The sequence below is a fragment of the Harpia harpyja genome, chromosome 3 (genome assembly GCF_026419915.1).
Source record: "Harpia harpyja isolate bHarHar1 chromosome 3, bHarHar1 primary haplotype, whole genome shotgun sequence".
Taxonomy (NCBI): domain Eukaryota; kingdom Metazoa; phylum Chordata; class Aves; order Accipitriformes; family Accipitridae; genus Harpia; species Harpia harpyja.
Genome location: NC_068942.1, coordinates 45,059,786 through 45,084,567, shown reverse-complemented (window position 1 = coordinate 45,084,567; position 24,782 = coordinate 45,059,786). Strand labels below are relative to the sequence as shown.

The window sequence follows — 24,782 nt, the reverse complement described above, 5'->3', positions numbered from 1 at the left end:
GTGCAGAAAACTTTGCCATACCCCATGCTATCAGTAGCCTCTGCTGTGCTTTCTGGGCCACTGTGTCTCTTGAATCTGAATCCTAACCTCCATGTTCTGTGGTCTCATAGCCGAAACGGTCTGGGTAACATCCTAAATGCTGAGTGGCCTGCTGGCAGGAGTGCACACAGGGGACCCAAGAGCTGTAGATTTATTGCTTGTAAACCAAAAAGTATATTAAAAAAAGAAGAGATAAAAATAGATGGGGAGCTTGGGGACCGGAAAGTCAGCCAGTGGAGATTAGATGCACTGCTGGTTGACTCATCCAGCTTGTTTTATTGTAGCACAATTCCAATAACGGCTGTATTATTTCAGCTTTTGTGCAGTGAGCAGACATTTGTTTTGCATTGAAACTTTTTCACATAAATGTGCTCCATTTTTCATTTCTTCTTGCATTTCCCAGCGTTTCTACTGGCAATTACGAATGGGAGAGGTGGTGGCTCCAAAAGAATATTAGCCAACTTCTCAGCTGGTATAAATCAGCAACACCCCCTGGTATTTAATAGAGCTATGCAGCTTTATACCAGTTGAATCTGCACCAACTGTTCTTTTAAAATGTGTCCCACCTTATAAAGAGCTGTGTTTGCTTCGGTGGTGGATTCTGAAATTAATGAGAAGTATTGGGCCGACCGCGTCACAGAGTGTGTGCAGCGGACATCTTGGCAGGATCCACTTCCTAATGTGTGGCTCTGTTCAATCTGAGGGACTTCTTTGCGGGGGCCACCAAAGAGCAACAGCCCGTTGTGTCCTATCTGCTGGACCTGGGCTGTGACCTGCTGCCTTGCCGAAGGCCTGCACACAGACCACCCGCTGCCTGCTAGCTCAGTGTCTTGCAGAGTTTTTATTTTTTAGCCCCTTCCTCACTGCAATTCATTAAAACCCTTCTGTGCTTGCATGTAAGTGGCTATGAGAACAGTTATAGTGAAAATATGTGGAATGTGTGTCAGGCTTTGTTAGCTGTTCGCAGCTTGCTTCATGGCTTAGAAAGTGCTGCCCTGCCAACTTGGGCTCTCTGCAGAGGCAGAGGAGTTCTGTAGAAATGGGTTTGGAAATAACCACAGGGAGGGAGGAGAAGTGTTTACCTTAAATGAGATGAGATCAGGTGCGTCTACATGTGCAGTGGAGGCCGTGCGTTTGTTACAGGATGGTGGTGTTTTGCAGCTCCTAGAGTGTGTGCGGACTGAAGGAACACTTTGGGTTCTGTGCAAGTTGTCAGAAAAGACCATTTAAAGGTGATTTCACGAGGCAGAACCTGGTGATCAGGTCACTTCCCACCCATGTTCCTACGCCTCTTATTATCAGCGCTTGAGCAAGCCAGCCTCTGCCATGTTGACAAGTGAGGACTAGATAGCTGTATATTTTCACTGGGATTTTGCTATGGTTTTAGTTGAGATGTTTATTTGCATGTTGCCTTCATCAGCTTCTCTACACAAATTACACAGAGTAAATGTTATGGACTGTGTAGCTGTGCTAATCAGAAAAAAATGCCTTTATCTCTTCCATTTTTTTTTTCTTAGCAGCATGAAAGTGGGAGAATCTGCCAAAATGTGACTTTGTTTCATCAGAATCTGCTCCCTTATAGTGGAAGCTGTATGATAAGAGTTTTTTTCATGGCCAGCTTGTGAGCAGTGTGTGTAGCTTGCAGCTCACCATGGACATACACAGATCCTTTAAAAAAACACAGTTGAAACCCCAATTTTGAGACTCAGGCTGCTGTATAACCAAAAAGAAGGTCTGAGTTGATGCACAATCAATTTCTATAAGCCCATATGAATGAAGTTACTTTATAAGTACGTGAGTTATCATCAACTATTTTCTACAACACAAAAAATGACTTTTTTTTTCATAAACTTTTCAAGCTCATGAATTTCTGATGACAGTCACTTACAGGAATAAATGGTGAGGTAACAGCAGCTTTGTGTAGGATTGAGATAAATTTGGGTCCGAAATAAATTAAGACCTCCATAAGAGGTAGAGTTAGGAAATAAGTGTGTGGGAAAATTGGAGTGAGTGAGAAGGCAGCAGGGAAAAGGAAGCCACAGTACAAATTAAAGATTGCAAGTAACAGGGCTGGGTGCCAAGAGCCTCAGAAAAGAAAGGAAAAAAAAATCCTTGATTAGCTAAACTGTTTGCTTTACTATATAAAAACTGACCTCCTTGAGGAGCCCTGAGCCCTGGTCTCCTGGGAGTCTGAGTACGTGCGGGCAAGCTGCTGCCCTGCTGATGGCAACACAAATGCTCCAGCGCTAATCTTCTGCCCTGTGGATTTCCAGGTGCAAATGCTTCATCTGGCAGGAGCTCTGCCTGCACCAAGCTGACAGTACCTTAACGTTTTATCCAGCCTGGCAATATATATTTTCCTTCTTTTCCAAACCGCTGCAATAATCCCAGTTCCATTAGCTACATGTGAGCATATATGTTGAAGGGAACCGCTGTCTCTCCAAGCATCTATAATGTGTAGGCCAAGCATGACTTTCAAGGGGACAGATGAAGGACAGAGCTGGCGTGACAAGCCCCTGCCTCCAGCCAAGCTCAGACCCGAGTCTGAGCACTGTCTGATGTACATTGCCCTCATCATGATTCTCCGCTCCCCAAGGAATCTCCCCATCCTCCTGCCTCAAGGTCTCTGCCCTGCACAGGAGATGCACTAGCACAGAGATCCTTATGGAAAACCACCGACTACACCTGACACATGCCATCTTAATGCAAATGCTCATTAATGTCATCATTTGCATTACCTGCCATTCTTGATATTGATATTGATATTATTGTCTTTCTTCCCCTGATCCATTCACAATGCCATCACCAAGTTGAATCATTGCTGCAGAGGGGGAAACTCAAGAGCTACAGGGAATGTGCTTGAGCACCTAACACTTGTGTGGGTGTGCTTTTCACTCCTGCTGATACTTTTTGCATGTGAGTTGTTCTGCCCTAGACACAATGTGAAAGAGGAGCTATCACAGGCAGAGCTGCTCTGAGAGCAAAGACAGGGAGAGTTATATATGGAAACCTTTTGTCAGCAATTCCCTCACTTTTACTCACATAATTGTTACTTGCTGTCTAAACGCCCATCTTCCTCCACTCTGTAACTGCAAAAAGCCATAAGGGAGGTTAGCTCATGAAACTAGCTTGTACAATTTAATTAATATAAAAACTGCAAGAGAAGAGCTCTTTTTTAACAGCAGAGGATTGAAGAATTTCAGGACTTCTTTGTAATGGAACAAGATCGAAACAACAAATATTTAACATGTGTAAAAATTTCTAGAAATGAACTTTTCTAAACCCCTGTATTATAGGAGAGTGTTATGATCCCAGTTTTACAGATGGGGAAACAAAGATGATGTTGTATTCACAAGGCCTCTGGAAGGCATGTAGACATAGAGCTCAGTTCCTGGAGCGGAAATCTGTAGACTTGGGACTATACCTCACTATCAAAAGCTTAGAAGTTCTGCTTTTTCTTGTAAAATTGCAATCACATGGGCATCTAGTTGCAAGTTTTTTCTGTAAACCAAAGCTTCTCATCTACACAAAATCATTTGCTGTGGTAAAGAATGCTCTGTCTGGCCTTCAAACTGCACGGGGCTGCAGGGTGTGCAAAACATGCATGTATTAAACTGTTCTCACCTTCCTTGTTTGAGTATATTAAGAAAGGAGAGGAAGGTCAGATGGAAGCCGTTTGCAGGGTCCTTGAGTACAAAGTTTCTGGACATGTGAGACTTCCAGTGCTTAAACATGTATTCCAGTATCCTCTCTGAGGAAGGAAAAAAAGATTTTAACCTAAGTGAAGTCAAATCTCTCAAGCAAGCTTAGCTCAGGAATGTAAGAGCACAATACCAACAGCAGAGGGATGTCACTAAAAAAAGAAGAAACAATATCAACTAGTTTCTGTTCATACTGCACTGTTCATCCAAGAATCTCCAAAGTCTTCAGAAATGCCAATGAACTCTCAACACACCCCGTTGGATGGCTGAGTGCTTCTGTCTGCATGTTACAGATGAAGAAACAAAGGCACAGGGGGCCATGCAGCCATTGTGTAACACAGTGGCATTAGATTTTGTGTGAAGCCACCTCACGCAGTCAGCAGATGCCTAATTTAGACCTCATCTGGCATCTAGTTTCTGTAATACTGCCTAGGCCAAAGGCGGTCCAGGGCTTCTGATCTCATTATTTAACTACTAGGTAACACACTCTTTTTAGTCCTTTTTACAGGGTTCAACAAAAGGGGAGAGCAAATCACCAAATTGTCCCAGAATTTGGAACTGTTGATGTATAGGTTGGTTGATGTATAGGTTGGTTGTTTCTGCTGATAAGGCAAGATGTTCCGGAGTCAGGAGAGCATCAGAGTGGAAAGTGAACACAGCTGGGAGTCCGAATGCAAGGCGACCGTGAAGCAACAGAACACAGTGCCTAGGACATGTTACTAATGGGTAAAGTACACCCAGAATTCAAAACCGTCTTAATGCCATCAAATTACTGGTAGCCACTTGTTAACCAGACAGCGAGGAATGAAACATGAACAGTTTCTGAGCATGAGCAGGCTGCACACATGGGAACAATTTCCATCACAAGTTTTTTTATTCTCCTGGCTTTTTTGAATGTAGCAGACTGCTGTTCCAGCATAGAGTGAAGACATTTGGAATTGCAGTGTGATTGGAGTAGCAAAACCAGGAAAACAATAACATGAAATGAGAGTTTGTCACACGAGTGAATTAAACTGATTCTGTGTAGTGTTTTCATCCCAAAGTGCTTGAGAAGTTTGTTTATAAATCGATTACTTCCCTGTGGCTCAAGTGCAGCCACCTCTGGGCTGAAATGCAGTTGTCTTCCTTGCATGTCCAGTGCTTAGGCTGCTTGTGAAAGATTTGCTTTATTATGCATCTGGTTTCATCCGGCTGTTCTTAATAAAATGAGAACTTTGCAGCATCTTGTTCAGATACTCCGACTGAAAAGGGTAGTTGTTAATGCTAGAGGTCCTAAAGTCACTGAGTTTTCCAAGACAAAATTCAGGGAAGTTCTGCTAATATGCAACTGCAGATAGTTACAACAAACATCACATAAACTAGTCTGTGAATCCCGAGGACCGGGCAGTGTTGCTTACGTCTCTGGAACTGGAACATCACAGCCACAGTTATCAGGGTGGCAGGTCATGTTATTCTGAGTTTTTTGTGTCTTGACTATGTTTCTTTACCCTTCCTCAAGACCCCCATGATTCTGATGACACCCTTGAAGATGGCAGGGAATCGAAAGACTGCAAGAATGAAAATAATTTTATTTTATTTTTTTGTCAAGCAAAACATCGATACTTGACTTACTTCATTCATGGGTTCCTCCTTGATATAACAGACCTAAAACCAGATCACAGCCTAATTCCACACTTTTTCTGAGTAATAACCAATTTGGTTTGGCACTATTTCCTACCAACTCATTGATTAGGAATAATGGAACTAGAGTGCTAGAGCTAAATCCGTATTTTACTGAAGACATCTTAAACTTATTCCTGCTACATTGTCAGACCTTGTTTACTTTAGCAGGTACAGGATATGTAGTAATGGTAAGCTTGGTATGCCCTGCCACCTGTTTAGTTGTACTACCCTATAGTAAGCGTACCTCAGGGAAGTAGAAATAACGATCAAGAAAGGTTATACCATTTTTCCTAGCCAGGATACACTATTCATACTTCACCTGAAGTCAGCAAAAAGGCTGAGAATATTCTCAGTGATAGGCTCATATACTTTCCACTGGGTTTTATCCACATCATAAGCAAAATTTTTAAGCAAATCCTCACATACAAAATCTAGCTCTGGACTTTGCATCATTGCTTTTTCACTAAATGCTCTAGGGATTAAGTTGGAACCTGCCAAATCCCTCCCAATCTGCAAATCATAAATTCATAACTGAAAAAAAAAATCCTTGTATTCATGAGGAGAGGGGGCTTTGCCAGGCCATTTTGGCAGTCGCAGTAAGTGGGTTATGGTCAGTTTTCTAACACAGGCTTCTCATAAAAAAAAGATAGGAAACTTTTTACATTCATGGACAAATGCCAAATCCTTCCTCTCTATCTGAATGCACTGACACTCAGATTTTGTTAGCATTCATTGCAGAGAAATTACTGACCTCCAGTTTTGACCATATAGCTGCAAGAGGATTAGGCTAGTCCTCTTCTGGGGACAAGTCTGTCTCGTGTAGTGTTAAGACACCTCAGAGCTGCATCCTCTTTAATGACCTCCTTCAGCCTCTAGCACTGTTAAGCTTTGTAGTCAAAGTCTACCGCCTGTCTTTTTATAGTGGTGCCCTGGGGTTGGCAGGTCATGCAGCCAGGTTGCACACACAGAGCTCCCATTCCAATGAGTCCTTGTGCCCACCACTTCTGCACTCAGTCCAGCTACTCTGTAACCTTGCTGTATAGCTTGCTATGATAATGTCTCTCCCCAGCATTTTATAGCTGTTGTGAGAAATTAACATTTTTGTCTGTCTAGTCCAGTTTAGTTTTTTTTCAGGACAGCTCTGAAGCCTTTTATTGTGTTATTCTGTTATTTTTTTTCTGCTGATCTTAACATCATCTGATCTGTGTAAATGCTGAAAACTTGGTACATCATCAAACATCTGCTGTATTTTTTGAGAAACATCTCAAGTTTGGTGAAGCAAGCAAATCACCAGAAATTGTGATTCTCAATTTGCACAAAATGCGTGCTCTGTTTTTTAAGGGCTTCTGCCAGACCCTGCTAACACATAAAGCATAAGAAAATATTTGGCATCAGCCACTTCCCCAGAGATTTTTCCTCTTGTAGGTAGTGGAAAATGATCCCTCTGTACACATGTATTCAATTCTTTTAGGTCTATTCATAAGCAAAGGTTTCATCTCTTTTTTTAGCATACCCATTCTGATGGTTCCTCTGTGCAGTTTATGGTAATGAATATATTCAACCTCCTTTTTTAGCCTCTGCTACAGGGCACAGGGAACCATGCCAGCGTTGTAGATTGTGGAGCAGCCCTCAAACTCTTTTTCAATGACTTGATCGCCCAGCTTTCCAAAGAGAAGGGCCTCTTGAGAAGGCTAAAGAATGGGTCCCACTTCTCTTAGATTATGATTTTTGAGGCTATTGTTTACCTGTCTGGCTGAGTTTCTAACCCCCTTGCAGGAATAAACCCACCACTATTAGTCCAGAGTTTTACCTGTTTCCTCTGTGGCACGGCTGGTGCTGGCCCTGCTGCTGGTAGCACACAGGCTCCTGCGCCAGTGCCCACCTTCAGGCCAGTCAATGTCACGTTTGCTTTATCAAGCACGTAGTCTTGAGAGCCCTTCACAGCTCAGACACCTCCGTTAGCCCACTGAGCCCCTCCACAGGGCTCAGTACCGCTGTCCTTCAGGGTATGCATCTCCTGTTGACACCCTCCAAAGGATGACAAGACCCTGCTTGTTTAGATATTCTATCCAACCATATGCTTAACACCGCCCGTTACTGAGAGGGAACTCGGGATTTCATTGCACTGAATTATAGGGATAAGGGCCCACCAGGAAGCTTGGATGCATGGTTCCTCTTCCCTTCAAGTTAAGGGGAGGCTGAGGTCCTGGCCTATCTGCCATTACCTAGGAAGCTCAACAAAGCAGACTTACAAAGCAGACCAAATGCAAACAACATTTAAAGCTCCATGGCCCCGTACTAACGGGACTATGCTGTGTCAAATCTCAACAGCTCACACTTAACAGCCATGTCATTATGGAGTATGGGCACACAACTGCTGTTAAAAAGAGAGAGAAAAATAATAAAAAAAGACAAAATGCAAGAGGCTTAGGAGGCCCCTGGTTTCCTTAATGGAATTAGTCCTTCCTTTATGAATTCCAGGGTTAGATGCTGTAAATGTGATTCGCATACTCCCTCCCCTCACCAAAGCAGAAGGATCTGCTGGACACATGTTCAGAGCGGAGCGGGGGAAGATATGACGTGACTCAAGAGCCTGGAAGGCTAAAAGGAGTAGATGGGGGAGAGCTCTGCAGCCCTTGATCTTTGTAAGATTTACTGCCTTTGCCTCTTGCAAAGATCTTTTTTTTTTCCTGGAAAATTGCTAGCTTCTAGCAATTTAAAAAAAAAAAAAAAATTTGGCTGGGGCAGTAAACAAGATCTTTGAAGGGGGAAGGAAGCCAAGAGAAAGTCAGGCCCATTAGTCACGCAGCTGCATTTCCTGTCACAAAGGACCCCAGTTGAGTAATCACTCAAAATATGCTTGTTATTTTTTCCTATTTTATTTCAACTTTTAGCCTGCCAATATCTACTGTAAGAAAAAATTAAAACAAGAAAAAGAAAAAGTCTTTTAGCCTCAGAGGGGAAAACAATGTAGAATCAGACATTGTTTTACATTATTTTTCCTTTTCTTTAATTTTCATAGCCTAAAACCACTTCAGTCATATGAGAGGAATGTTGGTAGGGCAGAGTGGGTCTGAGACAGTCCCGGTGTTTTCAGGGCATATAATTTCAGCAGGAGTGTGGGTGTCAAAGTTCCTCGGCTACACTTCCAGCTGCTACCATTAATTCACTGTACAACCTTGATCAAGTCATATATTAATTTATCTGTAATTTATTATGAAAAGTAAAGATGATAATAGCTTCTGCATAATTGTTTTGTCAGGCTTCATTAATGGTGCTTATAAGTAATGTTGGGTCTTCTGATGAAAGCTTTGTAGAAGTATTTGTCTAAAGGAAAATACAGTCAAGACTGAAAAGAAATAAACTTGTAATTTAAAGCAGAACATTCTTATGAATAGATTTTAAAAGAACTTACATGAAAAGAGGTGAAAATAGGAGCAAAACTATGAAATAGAAGAAGGAAAATCTTGCTGACACTCTCTCTTGAGACACTCAGAGGAAGAAAAATACAGCAAACCTATCATAGGGAACAACCCCCTTCGTAATGTTGGAAGAGACTTTATGACTGATTGACCTGATTGATATCAACTCCCCATTTCTAGACCCTGGATTATAAGATGCTGGCTCTAGTCAATCTGGTACCGACTTCAAAAAGAAGCCACAGGTACATGATGAAAGTAAAGCTGAAAAACCTCTGGTTTTCCAGATTGCTGCAAAGAAAATACCTCTTTTGTCAACAGACACAACTCCAAAATACAAACCCCCACCTTTTATTTACTCAAAAGTATGAGTATGGTGACCAGGTCACCTATAAAGAATGGCCATAAGCATGCTTCAGGGCCCATAACAGTTTGTAACTTACATTCCTGACTGGGGTACCTGACTATATGGCTATGTGAAAATGATTGCAAAGGGATTGCAAATCCCTGTTTGGTTTGCTATCTAAGTAGAGAGTAGATGATTGTAGTTTATGCTACATAATAACAGGACTTCAAATACTGCACAAAAAATGAAGCTTACATTTGCATGTAAGTGACTGGTAATGTCATATAATTCTCTAATTTGCACATATTTGATACCACAGATGTGCAATGTTTTCAAACCACAGCTTATGAGCAGATGTGATTTACACAGCAATGTAAATCACAGCTTCCTAAAGCTAGTTAAAGGGTGTAAACTCAAACAAATGTGAGATTTACCCCAATTTGGTTTAAGAGAGACACTGAAAAGCTGTTTACATATATTTTTAAAAGCAATTCAGAATGATTGTTTATGCATATTTACACTAAATGGAAAAGTAAGAATCATATGAGTCATGACTCAAATATGAAAAACTCTGCTCCAGATTATCTTTATAAATTATGTTCATCCTTTGTCTTTCCACATGGCAGGTGAGGCAAGCTGTGCTCCTCAACGGGCACACAAGTGTACACTCCCTGGTTTGTGGTCAGAGCTAGCACTAGGTCATAGAGGCTGTCTGCTACACCCACACCAGATGACTTTCACTGCTACATGTCCCAGTCTACTGGATCCCCACATCATATGACATTCTATGCAATAGCGACAGTTTTATGTCCCTAAAACTAGCTCTGATGTGATGTGGGTTTATAAAAGCCATTTCCAGTGATTATTGATATCCACACAGTTTTGAAATCATATACTAGTATGTATGAATGAATGGAAATTATTTGTTTACAAGAGCAACATAAACTTTGTGCATTTCCTTTTATGAGTACCACAGTATGTGATGATATTTCCTATGTTAGTGTTGTAGGGATGTATTAGTATAAATCACACCAGTATCTAATACATCAGACTGTATAATAAATAATAACCACCTATAGAATGAATTATACCTGACCAGTATTTGGGTAGCAACTAATATTTCTCTGTTTACCTACCTGGTTATCCTAGGAATTTGTATGGCTCTATAGCCATGGTATCTGAATATCTCCAAACCTCTGAACCTTTGATTTACCTGTTCTCTCCACGCAGATCTGATGCATATTAGTACAATTATCCCTGTATAGGTGTGCCACTAAAGTCCTAAGATGAATGACTAACCCAGAATAACTTCAGAAGTCTATGACCTCTTGATTCACCTGCTGGCTGTGAAGAATTACTCTCCCTCTTGCATAGATGGGAAGCTGAGTCATAAAGAACTAAACTTACGTGCCCATAAGCACATAGATAGCAACAGAGGTGGAATCAGAACTCATGGTGTACAGATCCTCAGTCCCTGGCTGCGTGCATTAAGTTACTCTCTCCTGTCTTCAGCGAACTGATCATATTTGGTAAAATAGCTAGCAGTTGTTGCTCTTTGCAGTGCAATGCTTCTGTGATGTGTGTGAAGGGGATGTAGCAAATAATTGCTTATCAAAAAGCTAAATTAAGTGGGGAACACAGCAGTTGCTTAGTACATTGACAATTGAACTTATCAGCCCTTCTACTAAACTGCTGCATGAATTTGGGCAATTACTTCACATCCACATGCTACCATTTTTCTAATTTAATATAGGGATAATAACACACTTGGAGGTCCAGGCACAAAAATCACTGTAGTGACTTTATAGTGCTTCTCCACTTCTCATTTAAGACAATGGAATGAGAGAGAAAAGAGAAGGAACAGGGAGAATAATAAATTTTCCCATTTAGTTGAATGAAGTTTCGATGATACAACTCAAAAATCTCACTCTTGGAACAAGAGTGGCTAGTAAGAACATTTTAGTTTTAAGTTTTACATTGCCAGTGGACATGTTGATGCAGGGCTGTTGTGCTAGGGAGGGTGTAGACTTTGCAGCTGTGTTTTAGGGGTTCTGCATCCCTTGCCAATCAGCACTGGACGGAGCCCTCTGGGTCTGTCTCAGGCTGGTTTTCCTTTCCTCTAAATACACTGTAGGACTGTGGAATTGGGCTATATATAGCAGACATATAACCTCACTTTCAGAGCAAAACTGTCTGTGAAAGGGTTAACCCAACTAATGAAAACACTACAGTAAAATTGAGGGAGGTGGAACTTAACTCCCAAGTCTTAGTAAAATGCAGGTGTTTTATTGTTAGGTTAAAAACTCCTTGACTTAAGACTCCAGCAAACATTTAAAAACAGGGGGAAAATGTGCTATTGAATAAGAAGCTTGGAAAGGCAACAACAGGCCATGCAAGGCATTTACAGAGAATGCAGCATTCACTGGCTAAGGCCAACCTTAAAGTTCACAGAGGGAAAACAAAACATAAATATTAGATGAACGACACCTCTCACAACATGCGTCTGGCCTCTGAGGTATTACACCTGGGATTAACTTTTGACATTCTCCTTTCCACCATCATGACTTTGCTGTCTTACCAGCTCTCTGCAGAGTATTTATACTCTCATTTTTCAACCTTTCTGTCTTCTTGTTTCCTAGTCTGTCTGGGGACTCAACAGGGTGACAGGCAGCATGAACATTGCAGTCACAGTGCACAGATAGCTCCACTAGGCTTGCAGCTGCTTTTCTGTCAGGGATCGGACTTTTCGGGGGGGGAAAAACCCAAACCAATAAACTACTTTAGAACTAGCTAGTAAAAAGAAGTTGTAAAGAAATGACCAATCACTGTTTTCTCCTCTTTCACTTCCCCTCCTTATCCCAAGGAAGCAGAAAATTTGGGGGAGCATTTTTCAGTAAATTGCACTGTTTAGGGCACAGAGTTAAGGGATTGCACTGAACTTTGAGCTTTAGCTTCAAGTTCCTCATGTATTTGGAGAATAAAAGTAGTTATGACTTACTAAAGGGAAGTGGAACATGAAGAACTAGAGAAGCCTAAAAGTACTTATGGTGGCCTAAGCCCTAATATTACTGCATGGTCATCCCCATAGGCCTTACTTAGTGTTGTAGAGTTGGGCTGGGTATTTTTGATACCTGTATGGTGAAGACACTTAACTAATTGCCATTCATAAAAACTCATCCCCCTGGGAGAAAGTCAGGCATTGATTTCCCTGGCCTTAGCCTTGTTGATATAAATCAGCTGTCACCACTAGAGGAGAAGGATAGAAATAGTCCATGGAGTACCTGATAGGGTGGGAAGCAAAAGAATAACTTGGGTTTTGATGCAAGAGTTTCACAACTGCAATTTAGTAGGAGACAGAGAAGCAACAGTGAAGATTGTCAATCTGCCAGTCATTTCATTTAGAAGACTGATGGGTAAGATAGGAACAGTACTAAGCAAAAAAATATAAATGACTTACAGAAAAGTCTAAGACAATGAATAAAAATGAAACTGATGGAGTTGTTGAGCTTATAAACATGAATACATGCCAGCTCTTATTTACATGGAGCAGACCACTCAGGACAGCTTAAGTAAATAATTCAGAAAACCAAAGAACAAAAATCAAACCCCTCCGTAATCAGAGCAGGAAACCCAAAAAAGCCCAAGCTGTGTGCCCTCTGTGCACCATTGCACTGCATCCTTGCTGCAGTCACTGTACTGGGCCATCCGAACTGACAGGCTGAAATACAGGCATCAGGAAGACATCGCAGACATGAAGGAGGAAGGTGAAATGTAGATCCAACCTCTTCTTCACACACCTCTGAGAATAAACCTTCTTGACTCCCAGCCATCATCAAAAACAGGTGTATTTTTAAAAAGCATCTTGTGAAGATGCTGTGAAATTGCAGACTGCGGATTAAGAGAGGGGTAAAGAGTAGAAATCTTCATTAAGAGTATCTGAAAAATCCTTGTAGGAATCTTTATGTTGGCCTGAATGTGCTCAGAATTGGGCCGTTGAGGAAAGAAGAAGAGAAGTCTCTGTCAGCATTTGTTAGCTGCTCCCAGTTGTAGATCTTCCCTGGCCTTCTCCTTTCCTCCTTCGCTTTGTAAGACTGCTTTTCATCCCACTCCTACTCTCCTTTGCAGCTGCCGGTTTCTGTTACTAGAGTCAGCAGTTCTCAATCTTCTCGGACAACCCTGCTGTCATTTGTGCCTTGCTACATGAGGGAAACAACCCATGCTTTCTGTTCCCTCCTGAAAAGTCACTGCAGCTCAAGCTCCAGCAAAGCTAGGCCAGCCGCTGCTCAGCGCAATCCCTGCCCAAATCCAGCGTGTCAGACTGCAAAAACTGGCAATGCCTCTGGTCTCAGCACAGGGAAATAGCCAAGATCAAAGTTAGAAGCATGGTTTCTTTATTCTCTCATCAAACTGGCCTTTGTTTTTTCTTTCCAGTCGTACAATTATTCTTATCTTTTCTGATGTATGTTATCTCTGGGAGTCACTGAGAAGTAGTGGATGGATTTGCAGTAAAATATATACATCCAGGACAAAGTGTTTCCAAATAAGCTTGTGTCAGCTTTGAAATAATAATGATGTCAGTCATTGAAAAACTCAAGACAAGTACTTTATACTAGTACTGAGTATTAGCAATAATCACTAGTGTTAGGCCTCATGGTTATCCTTGCAGATACTGTTATCTCTTCCATATCATACGAGAGAAAAAGATTCTTCCTTTAAACAAACCCACTACTTTCTGTGCTGTAAAATTGTCTTGTATTTGACTTAAAGAACTGACTGATAACCTTTGCATCCTGTTTCTTATTCCTCCATCTTTGCATGATGAAAGTTCCCCTTCCAAATTTCATTTCCCTTATGTATATTTATTTGAAATGCCTGAAATGAAAACAAAAATCCTTTGCTGCTTTCTTCTGTATATATAAAATGATGTAGTTAACTACTTGTAAAAGAAGCAAAGATGCCCATTTAAAAGAATAATAAGTAGGTAACTCATTGCAGAGGGTGGCACCAAGACTGAGATTGTACCAATGGCACAGAGAACAGAAAAGATTAATTTCAGAGTATCGAAGAGGATCAAAACCTCTGCTTTTATGCTACTCTCCCTATAGCATCTTACTGTATTTTAAATAATGGTTAAGGATATTTTTAACCTTGTTCTCCAATTTTTGTAAGTGGAGTAAAGAATGTTTACCCTAATTTCTTTTTTATTTCTTCTAGCCTAACCTAAAAGGTTTCAGTGTTGTACCTTTCACAGGTGATCTGTAGCTTTTTTAATGGGAGTGAAATGCCCAAGGTGCTTACATGCAGAGCAGCAGGACCCAATGGCCTTCATTTCACAATAGGTTAGACATGGACTTAAAGGGCAGTGATGCAGATGCCTCCACCCAAGCCAGGGCTCAGAAGGGATAGTTACAAGTGAGTACAAAACAGTTTGCTTTCCCTTTCCCTTGCACTACTGTGGGATACTCGCAAACATTTAATTAAACCTATTGTATGCATGCTTAACTTGGAGATATCTGTGGTTCCTTGAAACCATTACACAGGAGCACCAAAGAAAATACAAGGGAGTCACTGAAGGAAGATACAAATGAATTAGAAAAGCATAGCAACCAGAGAATACATTTCCCATAATACAACAGTCAAAGGTCATGAGATCACAGATGCTCAGTTGCTCATGCATATCTTCTATTCTCTCCACTTGCATGCTTGCTCCGGAGAGGGCAAAGATTTAATGAGGATGGGGCTAGCTTTAGCAGTTCTCACCCTTCCTCACACCCTACTTCTGAAAGAGCATTGAAAGCCTCTTTGAAGTTGGAATAGACACACATTGAACTGTCCCAGTGCACACATACAATCTGGGGTTTTCTCATCAGGTACAAAAATACAAGGTGACTGTTCTCTTCCGGCTGCCCTGGATGTGAACAAAGCTGTTGAATCAAAGACTTATTGAATTTAGGGGTGGAAAGAAGTTTCTCCATTGCATCTCTCTTTTCAACCTGCTGTAGCAGCCCTTCTCAGAGTCTCACAGTTTCTATAAGTCAGTTCATTTTTCCTAGCTCCTTAAGAAGAAATCCTGTTCAGACAAAACAGCGCACTATTTACAGGAAGCTTGGCAGGGTCAAAAAGTGACTGTAAAACTGATCTCTTGTTAAAACACATACAGTATCTGCTCTGATGTAGATACTGTTAGAACTCAGCAATCTCTGAGTTGCTATCAAGGCCTTGAAGGTGATTTCAGAGTCAGATTTGTTAAACTTGGTGACATTGTAAGTGTTATCCCTTGTCATTAGCAGAGCTAACTTAGTTGCTCAAAGTCCCGCTTAATCTAACCAGCTCACTACCCACAGTTTCTGACCTACTTAGTCACTTCCTGTCTTTGATTTTCGCCTTAAAGCCTGTGACTGCCATTTAATCTTAATCAAACTTCCTTGGACTTCCATTACTGTCAAGTACAATTCCTCTCACCATAATACCCACCCTTCTGAGTGCAGGAAAACTGATTTGCAGCTAACAGTCTGCCTCTTCTCTTATGCTCTAAGTTCATCTTTGCTTTGTTTTTCTTCCTGTATGAGTCACTCCTTCCCCCTCTCTGAGACATCGTGCTACACTTTCTCTTCCCCTCAGTCTGTCAGTGGCTGAGGAGCTGCTGTGCATGCCTTTACTGCAGAGATCTGGTGAGTATTATCATGTGTGCCCAGCTACTATGTGCAGATTCAGAAAAAGCTGAACATGAAGAAACTGAGTTGGCCACAGGCTGCTATAGAAAGTCAGCTAGTTTAATATGCTTTTGCCTCTGACCCGAAATGATGACCTACTCTGTTTCCTTATGCCTTTCTTAAGAGCTACTTAGGCAAAACACAGCTCTTTAGTCTACACCCCCCAAACCTAGCATCTCCCCCTGCTACTTCGGGGCACCTGTTAACTATACAGATGCTGTAAGGTGGGTACCAGCTTAAGGACTTTCCCAGTTCTCACTGGTTCACTCATGCTACAGTAATAGAATCATAGAATCGTAGAATGGTTTGGGGTGGAAGGGACCTTAAAGATCATCTAGTTCCAACCCCCCTGCTATGGGCAGGGACACCTTCCACTAGACCAGACTGCTCAAAGCCCCATCGAACCTAGCCTTGAATGCTTCCAGGGAGGGGGCATTCACAACCTCTCTGGGCAACCTGTTCCAGTGCCTCACCACCCTCACAGTGAAGAATTTCCTCCTAAATCTAATCTAAATCTACCCTCGTTCAGTTTAAAACCATTACCCTTCGTCCTATCACTACACTCCCTGATAAGGAGTCCCTCCCCATCTTTCTTGCAGGCCCCGTTTAAGTACTGGAAGGCTGCTATAAGGTCTCCCTGGAGCCTTCTCTTCTCCGGGCTAAACGTCCTCAACTGTCTCAGGGTATCCTCATAGGGGAGGTGCTCCAGCCCCCTGATCATTTTTGTGGCCCTCCTCTGGACCCGCTCAAGCAGGTCCATGTCTTTCTTACGCTGGGGGCCCCAGAGCTGAAGGCAGTACTCCAGGTGGGGTCTCACGAGAGCGGAGTAGAGGGGCAAAATCACCTCCCTTGACCTGCTAGCCACTCTTCTTTTGATGCAGCCCAGGATGCGATTGGCTTTCTGGGCTGTGAGCGCATTTTGCTGACTCATACTCAGTTTTTCATCCACTAATACCCCCAAGTCCTTCTCCGCCGGGCTGCTCTCAATCCACTCATTGCCCAGCCTGTATTTGTGCTTTTGAAATGCCTTTGAAATAGACTTCTTCAGCCAGTTTCCTTCTATGACCAGAATCCAATTTAAAGATGTTAATCCAGTACCATGGTGACTTTTGCCTGCACAGGGGCACTCCTGAGCTGGTGAGGTCCGTTGTTTTTCGAGCTGCTTTCACCAGCACAGAGAAGTTCAGAGATGTGGCCCTGTGCTCTTTGAATGTCAGATACAAAACATTTGATGGCAATGGCAGCTGCGTGTAGCACGTAGGAGAGATTTGTTCAGTCTCTCATTACACATATGCTTTCTCCTGGCTCTTTTTTCAATACACCCGGTTTTGCTTTTCCCTCTTCTTCCTACTTCTGTGCTCATCAGCACTCATGCTCTTTTGGTTTTTGTTGTTGTTGTTAACATATGGAGGTTATATGATCCATCACTGAGTGCAGCCTTGTCCTCTTAATAAGCAGAAAATACCATACATTTTGGAAGGAGGAATTAGCTACAGGCCATTCTCATTAAGCCTCTCCTTCAACTTATCTCAGCTTAAATTGTATTCTTGGTCTGCAGTCACTATGCGGCATTGTAAGTTGAAAACAACCACTTGAGCCCTTTCCAGCAAGGCTTTGAGTGGCCCTGATACTGGGCATGGAGGAGAGATAAGCAGCGCATTGAAGTTGTAGTATCGCTGTAGCTGAGGGCAAGGAGCGAATGGAAACATACCCTCCCTCTGGCACTGCCTGGTGCTGGACAAGGGGAGAGGAACGAGCCGAGCAGCTCGGGTTCACACGCGCAGCGGGAGCCAGCGGCCTCCCAGCTGATGACAGATTAGACGCAGGGCCTGGTTAGTGGGAAGACTGTGATTAGACCTCAGCAGCATCTGTCTCTAGCACTAAAGGAATTACTGCTGTGGGCTGCAATTTTCTCAGCAAACTGTAATTATACCAGGAACCTCATTCCTGCCGTTTTTCTCGACAACTTAAGTGCAAAAAAAATGTGGGTGAGGGTGCAGGGAAGGAGAAACTGTGAAAGGAGCAAGAAGGAGACACCTGGTTTTTTTTGTTCAGCTCATTCCAATTATTTTCTCTTGGTTTCTTAGATATATATGAATCACAGACTGGTTTTTCCCAAAGGCCAGTGCCAAGGTTTAACTCGCCGAAGCTGTCCTACCATCCACCTGAAGCTGATAGGACACATCGTTTCTATGCACTTAAGCCCCATGGCATCTCAGATGAGTGTGGTGGCACTTGCAGAAGATGCCACACCAACCTCTGCCCTGGCAGTGCCCCCTCCCTCCTCCCATGGGAGCAGCGGTGCAGGGTGCCAGACTCTGATCACAACTGTTCTCAGGACACCCCCGGGAAGGTGTGGCCTGGGCAGAAGTGTGCAGTATTGGATATTGGGCAGGGTGAGTTTGAACCTTAGTCCCAAATGCTCTGTCTAGACTAGGACTTAAGGGTTTGCACTTAAAAAGTGTTAGGTTGTACAGAGTAACTCTGTGTTTTAAAAGATGTAGAAAAGGCAGCGTAAGTTTGAACTCCCAAACACCTGGTAAGTTTTGCCAAAATAACAACGTCAAAAAAGAGCAAGATTTCTTTGCAAGGTTTCTCTACCAGAAAAAAACTTTTTGTTTGTGCAGTTGTAATTCCATAGAAGCCCATTTGCCATTAGTGTTTTCTTTGCTCAGAATATAAGAAGAAACAGATTTTGTTTCAATTTAAATCTAGGAGAGGAGGAGAAATAGCTAAGAGTAGAGTTTGCCAACATAGCTTTACCATCTAATACTTAAAAGGTAGACAAGGTCAAAATGATTCAAACTAATCTACATGCTCCTTTCTTAACTTTCCTCAGGGCTTTAATGTGACTGTTTAGTATACTTTGAAGGCAAGAGTGTCTTGTCCATGTTAAACAATTTTACATCAACACTATACTCATCTAGAAGAAAGCAGAATTGCTCCTTACCAGCACGTCTGCCCTCCATCCCGCAGCATGTCTGGCAGCACAGCCAGGGAGGAGAGTGTGGCAGCAGGAACTCGACCCTTGGGGCTGAAAGCACCAGGAGGCAGTATGTTGGCAAGCAGATCCCCGTCTCCAGAGCCAAGTCTCTGCAGATACTGGTAGGAAAGACACACATCTGGAGTTGTCTGGAGTTGGCACAAATTGCTGTGGACAAATCGGAGAGAAAGGAAGCGTTAGAAGGAAAGTGGAAAGAACGTTTCTTACACATTTTGCTTTCTTTTCCATCTGCCTGTGTGATGTTGCTGTGAGCTATTAAACAGCTGCAGTGCTCTGCCCCAGAAGGGACTGTGTTTCAGTAGAAACGGAGAATCATTCCTACAGCTAAGCGCTTTGGGGTCTCCCTAGAATGAAAGGGTTGATAGGAATAATGTTCCTCTGATTGACTATTATGCTAAATACACTTGGGACCACAGCACCTGGGGCAGTAGCCAGAGACACTGTTCTGGCTCCTCAGACCTAAAGCCCCTGGCAGACAGTGGGTACAGCTGGGTGCTTCTGACTCGTCCTTTGTGCAGTAGGTGAGTCCCTCCTGTCTTTTGCCTTCCAGGCAGAACCTCCCAACTCTCCTGTGCTGGTTCTGAAATTCAAGGAGACCAGATTACTCAAGCAAAAGTTTGCAGACTGCAAGACTTTGTAGCTTGGGGAGATAAAGGTAGTGAAGGAGGACCAGGAGAAGGAGGAACAGGCATACTGAGACTGCCAAGGACTGAGCAGAAAAGCATTTTTTTTGCATCCATTCAGACCCTCAGCTATTTCCTGCGTTGTTCCTGCAGTCAGCATGCTCCACCTGCTTTTACTTAACCATTTCCTGTTTACGGCTTCCAAAAACTTTCTGGTGAAATCACTAATCTGCCACAAGATCAGTCTTATAGTCCCTTTTGGGCAGGCTTCACTAATTTTTTTTCTCTCTCCTCAGTGCACAGGCCTTTCCAACTGAGGAGCTGTGCGCTGTGTGTGCATGTCTGCATGCATGTGTGTGTGCATGCAGTCAGTAGTTACGTCAGGAAAGTATGTGCTCGCTCACTAGTTCTTTCTGTCTCCATATGCCCCTTTTTTTCTTCTCCTAGTGCTTACTGCTTTTTGCAAACTTGAGCAAAGAAACAAGCAGTAGCACTGAAGGTAGGTTCCCCTTTCTGTAGAGTAGACGGCTCCAGATATTTAGAGGAAAGACACTTCCTATTACTTTCAAGCATCTGAGAACTCTCTCAGAAACGAGGGATTTGTTCTCTGGATAGCTTGCCCAAGCTTCAAATTATTTTCTAGCTTTGAAAACAAAACAGCAAGGCAATTTCTTCTCGTCTGTTGTTCAGTTTCTCAGACATGAAAGGCAAGGCGTGAGGAGCAGGAAGGATCAACCGAAGAAAAATAAATCTCATTCTTACAAAGTAGATGGCTCCCACAAGTCCCTGTCTCACGCTTAGTCACATGTCTTGTAGAAAACACTAGAAAAGCATGCACGCTTCAAGACTACTCTCCTTAGCCATACTATAGATAACACTACAGGCACCACTAAAAGCAAATTTATTTGTCACTGCTTTTGCTGTCTGTTTACTTTTTGTATTTCTGTTCTGGAGCAGTGAAAATAGATTCTTCAGTTTCCTCTCTGATTCTCATGCTCTTGCACAGCACTGCAATGTTTGGGTTGCGGTGAGCAATGCAGGGGAATGTTCCCTTCTTAAAATAAATCATGGAAACATTTCTGTTGGAATCAGGGCTTGTAGAAGTTTATTTGTTTTTTTAAGAAGAAGAACGTCGGGCCAACTTTGACCTGACACCATATCCCTTTAAAGGGAACAGGCTTGTGATGCATGTCAGTGTATGTATACTGACATGTATATATGTATGTGTGTATATGTGTGTGTGTGTATATATGCACACGCACCAGTATACATGGCAGTTATACTGGTATAACTGAGCACTGAAATAATCCTCTAAGAATGCTGGACATGTTGGCCCTGTCTCCATCAGACAGATCTGCAAATTCCCTAACTAGTCCTACTGCAAGTTAGCGTAAGCCAGGATGCTTAGTCTGCTAACTTAGGCGTAGAAGGCGTAGGTCTATAAGCACACACAGGCACTGTCGCTGAGCTGTTTCACACTTCCGTAATTATGTTGATGAGCTCACACTCACACACATTTCTGAATATTTTAAGCAGAATGCTAGACTCCCCATTTTAACTCTAACATAAATATGTACAGGTAGCACTTCTGTATGCGCTAGGAGGTATGGTCTGGGCATCACCGATGTCCAGGCAACTGTCTGCTGTAGGCATAGCACATCCCCGCTTAGATCAGAGTTTGCTGAAGTATCCTTCAAGCTGTCTGTGAGCAGCTTTTGAACTTTCTTTTTAATCAGGAAAAGGAAGCAGTTGTTTTCTCGACAGAAGTGTCTTTCAGATTGGCCCAAGTATGTAAAATGGTTACTTTGGTCCCCATCCAGCCCAATTCATTCAATAGTTTGTGTCAGGGTACTTGTCATCAGTGGCATTTGCCCAGGGTGAGTCACACCCACCCAGGCAATGATCTGAGAGCGCCTTCAAATCTTTTTCATCTTCATTCTACAGGCTAAATTCATGACTGTATGGTACCACACAGCTCTTCCTACAGCAGCTCCTTTTCTTCTAACCAGCTTTCAGCCCAAGAGGCAGCTACTTCCAAAAGAGGCTTGCTGGTTCAGTGCCCGTCTTTGTTTTCCAGATGTTTCTTTCACCACGCCGCTTTCCGGTTACACCGCAAATTTGGGTGCGCTCAAGATATTTTTGCCTCCCTCCTCCACCCCAAAAATGGAGGAAAGCTGAACTATACGAAAATGCAGCGAGAATGAGACCCTCGAGGAAAATGGCAGGGAGGTGTAGAGGATTGCACAGGACTCTTTCCAGGAAATGGGTAGAAGGTTCATCACATGAGTCACTGAAACCTTAGATGACTAAATTCTTGAAGAATAAACTGTCAGGAATATGATACTGGACAGGACAGTTGCAGGGGGAGAAGAAATCTTCTTAAATAGCTCTTGTTTGGTTTTTTGTTCGTGATTCATTCCTGAGGAAATTGCTGGGTCTCTGGCCAGGGATGGGGGCAGCGTGCAGGCGGTGCCAGCCCTCCTGTGCGGAGGCAGCAGGCGAGGGGTGCTGGGGTGCTGGGGGCCGCAGCCCTGCCGCTCCAGGCCCCAGCGCTCCTGCCAGAGGGGCTGAGAGGCCGTCAGGAGCACTCCATGGCCGTCCTGCCCAAGTGAATAAAGTAAGACAGGGTCACTAGTGCACATATGCCATCTGAATCAATTCGCCTCTTTTTTTTTATACCAGCAGGTATGAGACCAAGAGGAAATGAAGGTATTAAAACTCTAACTCTAAGCTCCTTTTAAAAATTTTTCTTCCTTTACCTGCTCCAACCAGTAAACCAAGTTGTATCAATAAAATTGGCCCAAAGCTCTGAATTTGGATTTCAGAGAAGGTCTTAAGATTTTAAGTGCCAGTAACAACAGAAGCAGTCAGACTCCCTCCACAGCTACCTCCAGAGGAGCTGAACCAGCATTAGCAGCAGCGGGAAATGTTTGCAGTAGTATCTGAGTGTGGAGAAGCCCCAATGTTCCAGTACGCTGCTGCCAGTTCCCATTTTGGTGAGTTTGACCCAGAGCATTTAATGTTTCAACATTAGTTCTGTGTCTCATAATGCCATTTACGTAATGATCGCTCATTTGGTTCCCATTAAAATCATGGTGTTTCTTCTGCAAAACACTGCTTGTAAAAGTCAAGCCACCCAGTTTTTCATTGGATTGTAATACAGGAAATAAATAGTCTGTCTGTAGGATGCACACTGTAATTCTCAGAGAATAGGGGGCTTTTTTTCCCCTCTTGGACATACAAAGTTCAGATCTCAGAAGTAGGAATGTGAAAGATCCATTAAGGGTTGCTGAATCTATCGTCCTCTGCAAAACCACAATGTAGTTATTCCCCGGTAGATGTTCCTCAGATACTATATCGATAAAAAGAGAATCCACAGCTCTTCGTAGTCAGAGCAACAAGAATCCTCTTAAAACTGTAGAAATGGTAGGTGTAGCTCTCGCAGGTCATCCCAGTGCCACTACCTTTCGAGGCAGTGCAGAAGAGTTCCTTGTATTATATATACCAGCACTTTGAAGAATTCAGTTTCAAATGTCTCAAACAATGGGGGTTTCACCGCTTCCTGTGGGAGCCTGCTCTGCAGCCTAACTCGTTTCACCATCTGGAGCATTTTCCTGAGTGTCTGCCCACTTTTAACTTTCTTTTAATTGTGCACCCACTATTTCTTCTTAAAGGTGGCTCGCCAAAAGTTTCTGTTGTGTGAAATTCACGTTACGTGGTGCTTTTTTATGAGGATCAAGAAAACCCTGAAAGATTGATGGCTTCTTCCCTTTGCTTTTTTTTCCTCAGAAATAATAATAAGTAATTAATAATGTATTACTGCTTTTCTAGCCATTCATCTCAGCGATTTACAAGGAAGGTCAAAATTGTCATAGTCTTTTTACAGATGGGAAAAACTGAAGCACAGGGCAGGAAGCAACTTGCCCAGGATCATTCAATGAGCCCGTGGCAAGACTTGGATTTTTAACCAGGTCTCCACAATAGTGCCCTACTTTTTTTTTACTTTTTTTTTTTTACTTTTTTTTTGGGGGGGGGGGGTGTCCAGTCCCCCTTTGGCTTTGTTGGAGTACCTAGGAAGGACAAGCTTTCCATGAACTTTATTCAGAATTGTCATACTGTAACTGAAAGGTCAGCTTGTTGAATATTTAACAGTTACTATCTTTCCAATGTGTTGGTTAAGCATCCTAATTAAGTAGTGATAAATAAAAGCAACAAAGCATTTTAACAGACTGATTCAGTCCCTAGAGTCCCTAGGGCCTCTGAGCTGAATTTCCTTCAGCTAGCCTGTGTTTTCCTGGTTGCGGATTGTCCAGATTGAACACAGTATATATCAAGCACGCTCTTATCAGTGCACTGCAGGGAGATTTCCTTCCTCCTCAGTGCCACCATGCTTACTTCACCTGTTGTATTTCCCTTCACTGTGGTTTTTGGTAAGCGTGTTTCTCAGAATCTGGATAGTTGCTGAATTATAAATCTTCCAATTTGGCACAATAACACCGCAATCTGTACAGCACAATGCACTGGGTAGACAGTGATACCCAGCCTAGCACTGAACAGGCTCACCTGGGTATTGGAAGCAGTCTGGCCTTAGCAGCCCAGAGCTCTCCATGGGCTGCTAGCAGGCAGGGTGTTTCTCTTACCTGCCTTAAAACTTCTGCCTGTCCAGCCTGTCATTTCAGTGAATATCTTTACTGGGACTAGATCTGCCTGAGCACATGGTAAGACGGGTTTTGTTCCTCACGTCCCCGTGGGAATGGCCAAGGAAGGCAGCCACAGCCGTGTGCTCGCAGTCCGATCTGCACGGGTCTGCCCCACACTGATCAGACACTGAACTGACTGCACCCAACATGTGCGAGGTGCAGCACTCAGTATGGATCGAGAAATGTAAAATTAGAGCTCTGGATAGGCCAGAGTTATATCTGAGGGATAGCACATGATCTTCCTGGCTGCTGACCACTTTCAAAGTATGCCAGTAAGTGAAGCCCTTACCATCCAAGTTATTCCCCCCGCTGCTCCTTTAGGCCTCCTTTATTCCAGATATCGAGCCAGCGTCTGAGGATTTACCGAAAGTTGCAAGACTGCTGTAGGTCACTGAGCACATTGTCTTTGCTTTCAGATTGAGTTTGAGAAATTACCAGCGGTGTCATGCTTATGCCTCCTAGCCATGTGAATAGAGGAAGCTAAGAAGCAACAATAGATTACATAAAGCAGGGAAATTCCCCTCAAACTTCTCCCAGACTATCTCGAACTGAAGTTGATTTGCATACATACACTA

General features: G+C 42.8%; 1 protein-coding gene and 1 long non-coding RNA gene across 8 annotated transcripts in view; one reads left to right on the top strand and one right to left on the bottom strand.

Annotated features, from left to right (window-relative positions):
- Window positions 1–24,782, top strand: part of RAD51B (RAD51 paralog B) — a 489,201-nt gene that overhangs the window by 431,496 nt on the left and 32,923 nt on the right. The gene's annotated exons all lie outside the window — the stretch shown is intronic.
- LOC128139667 (uncharacterized) lies at window positions 5,229–19,554 on the bottom strand. Its single transcript, XR_008234461.1, has 3 exons — window positions 19,304–19,554; window positions 18,831–19,031; window positions 5,229–5,287 (listed from the first exon to the last, which is right to left on the bottom strand). It is a non-coding gene; the product is annotated as an uncharacterized LOC128139667 (long non-coding RNA).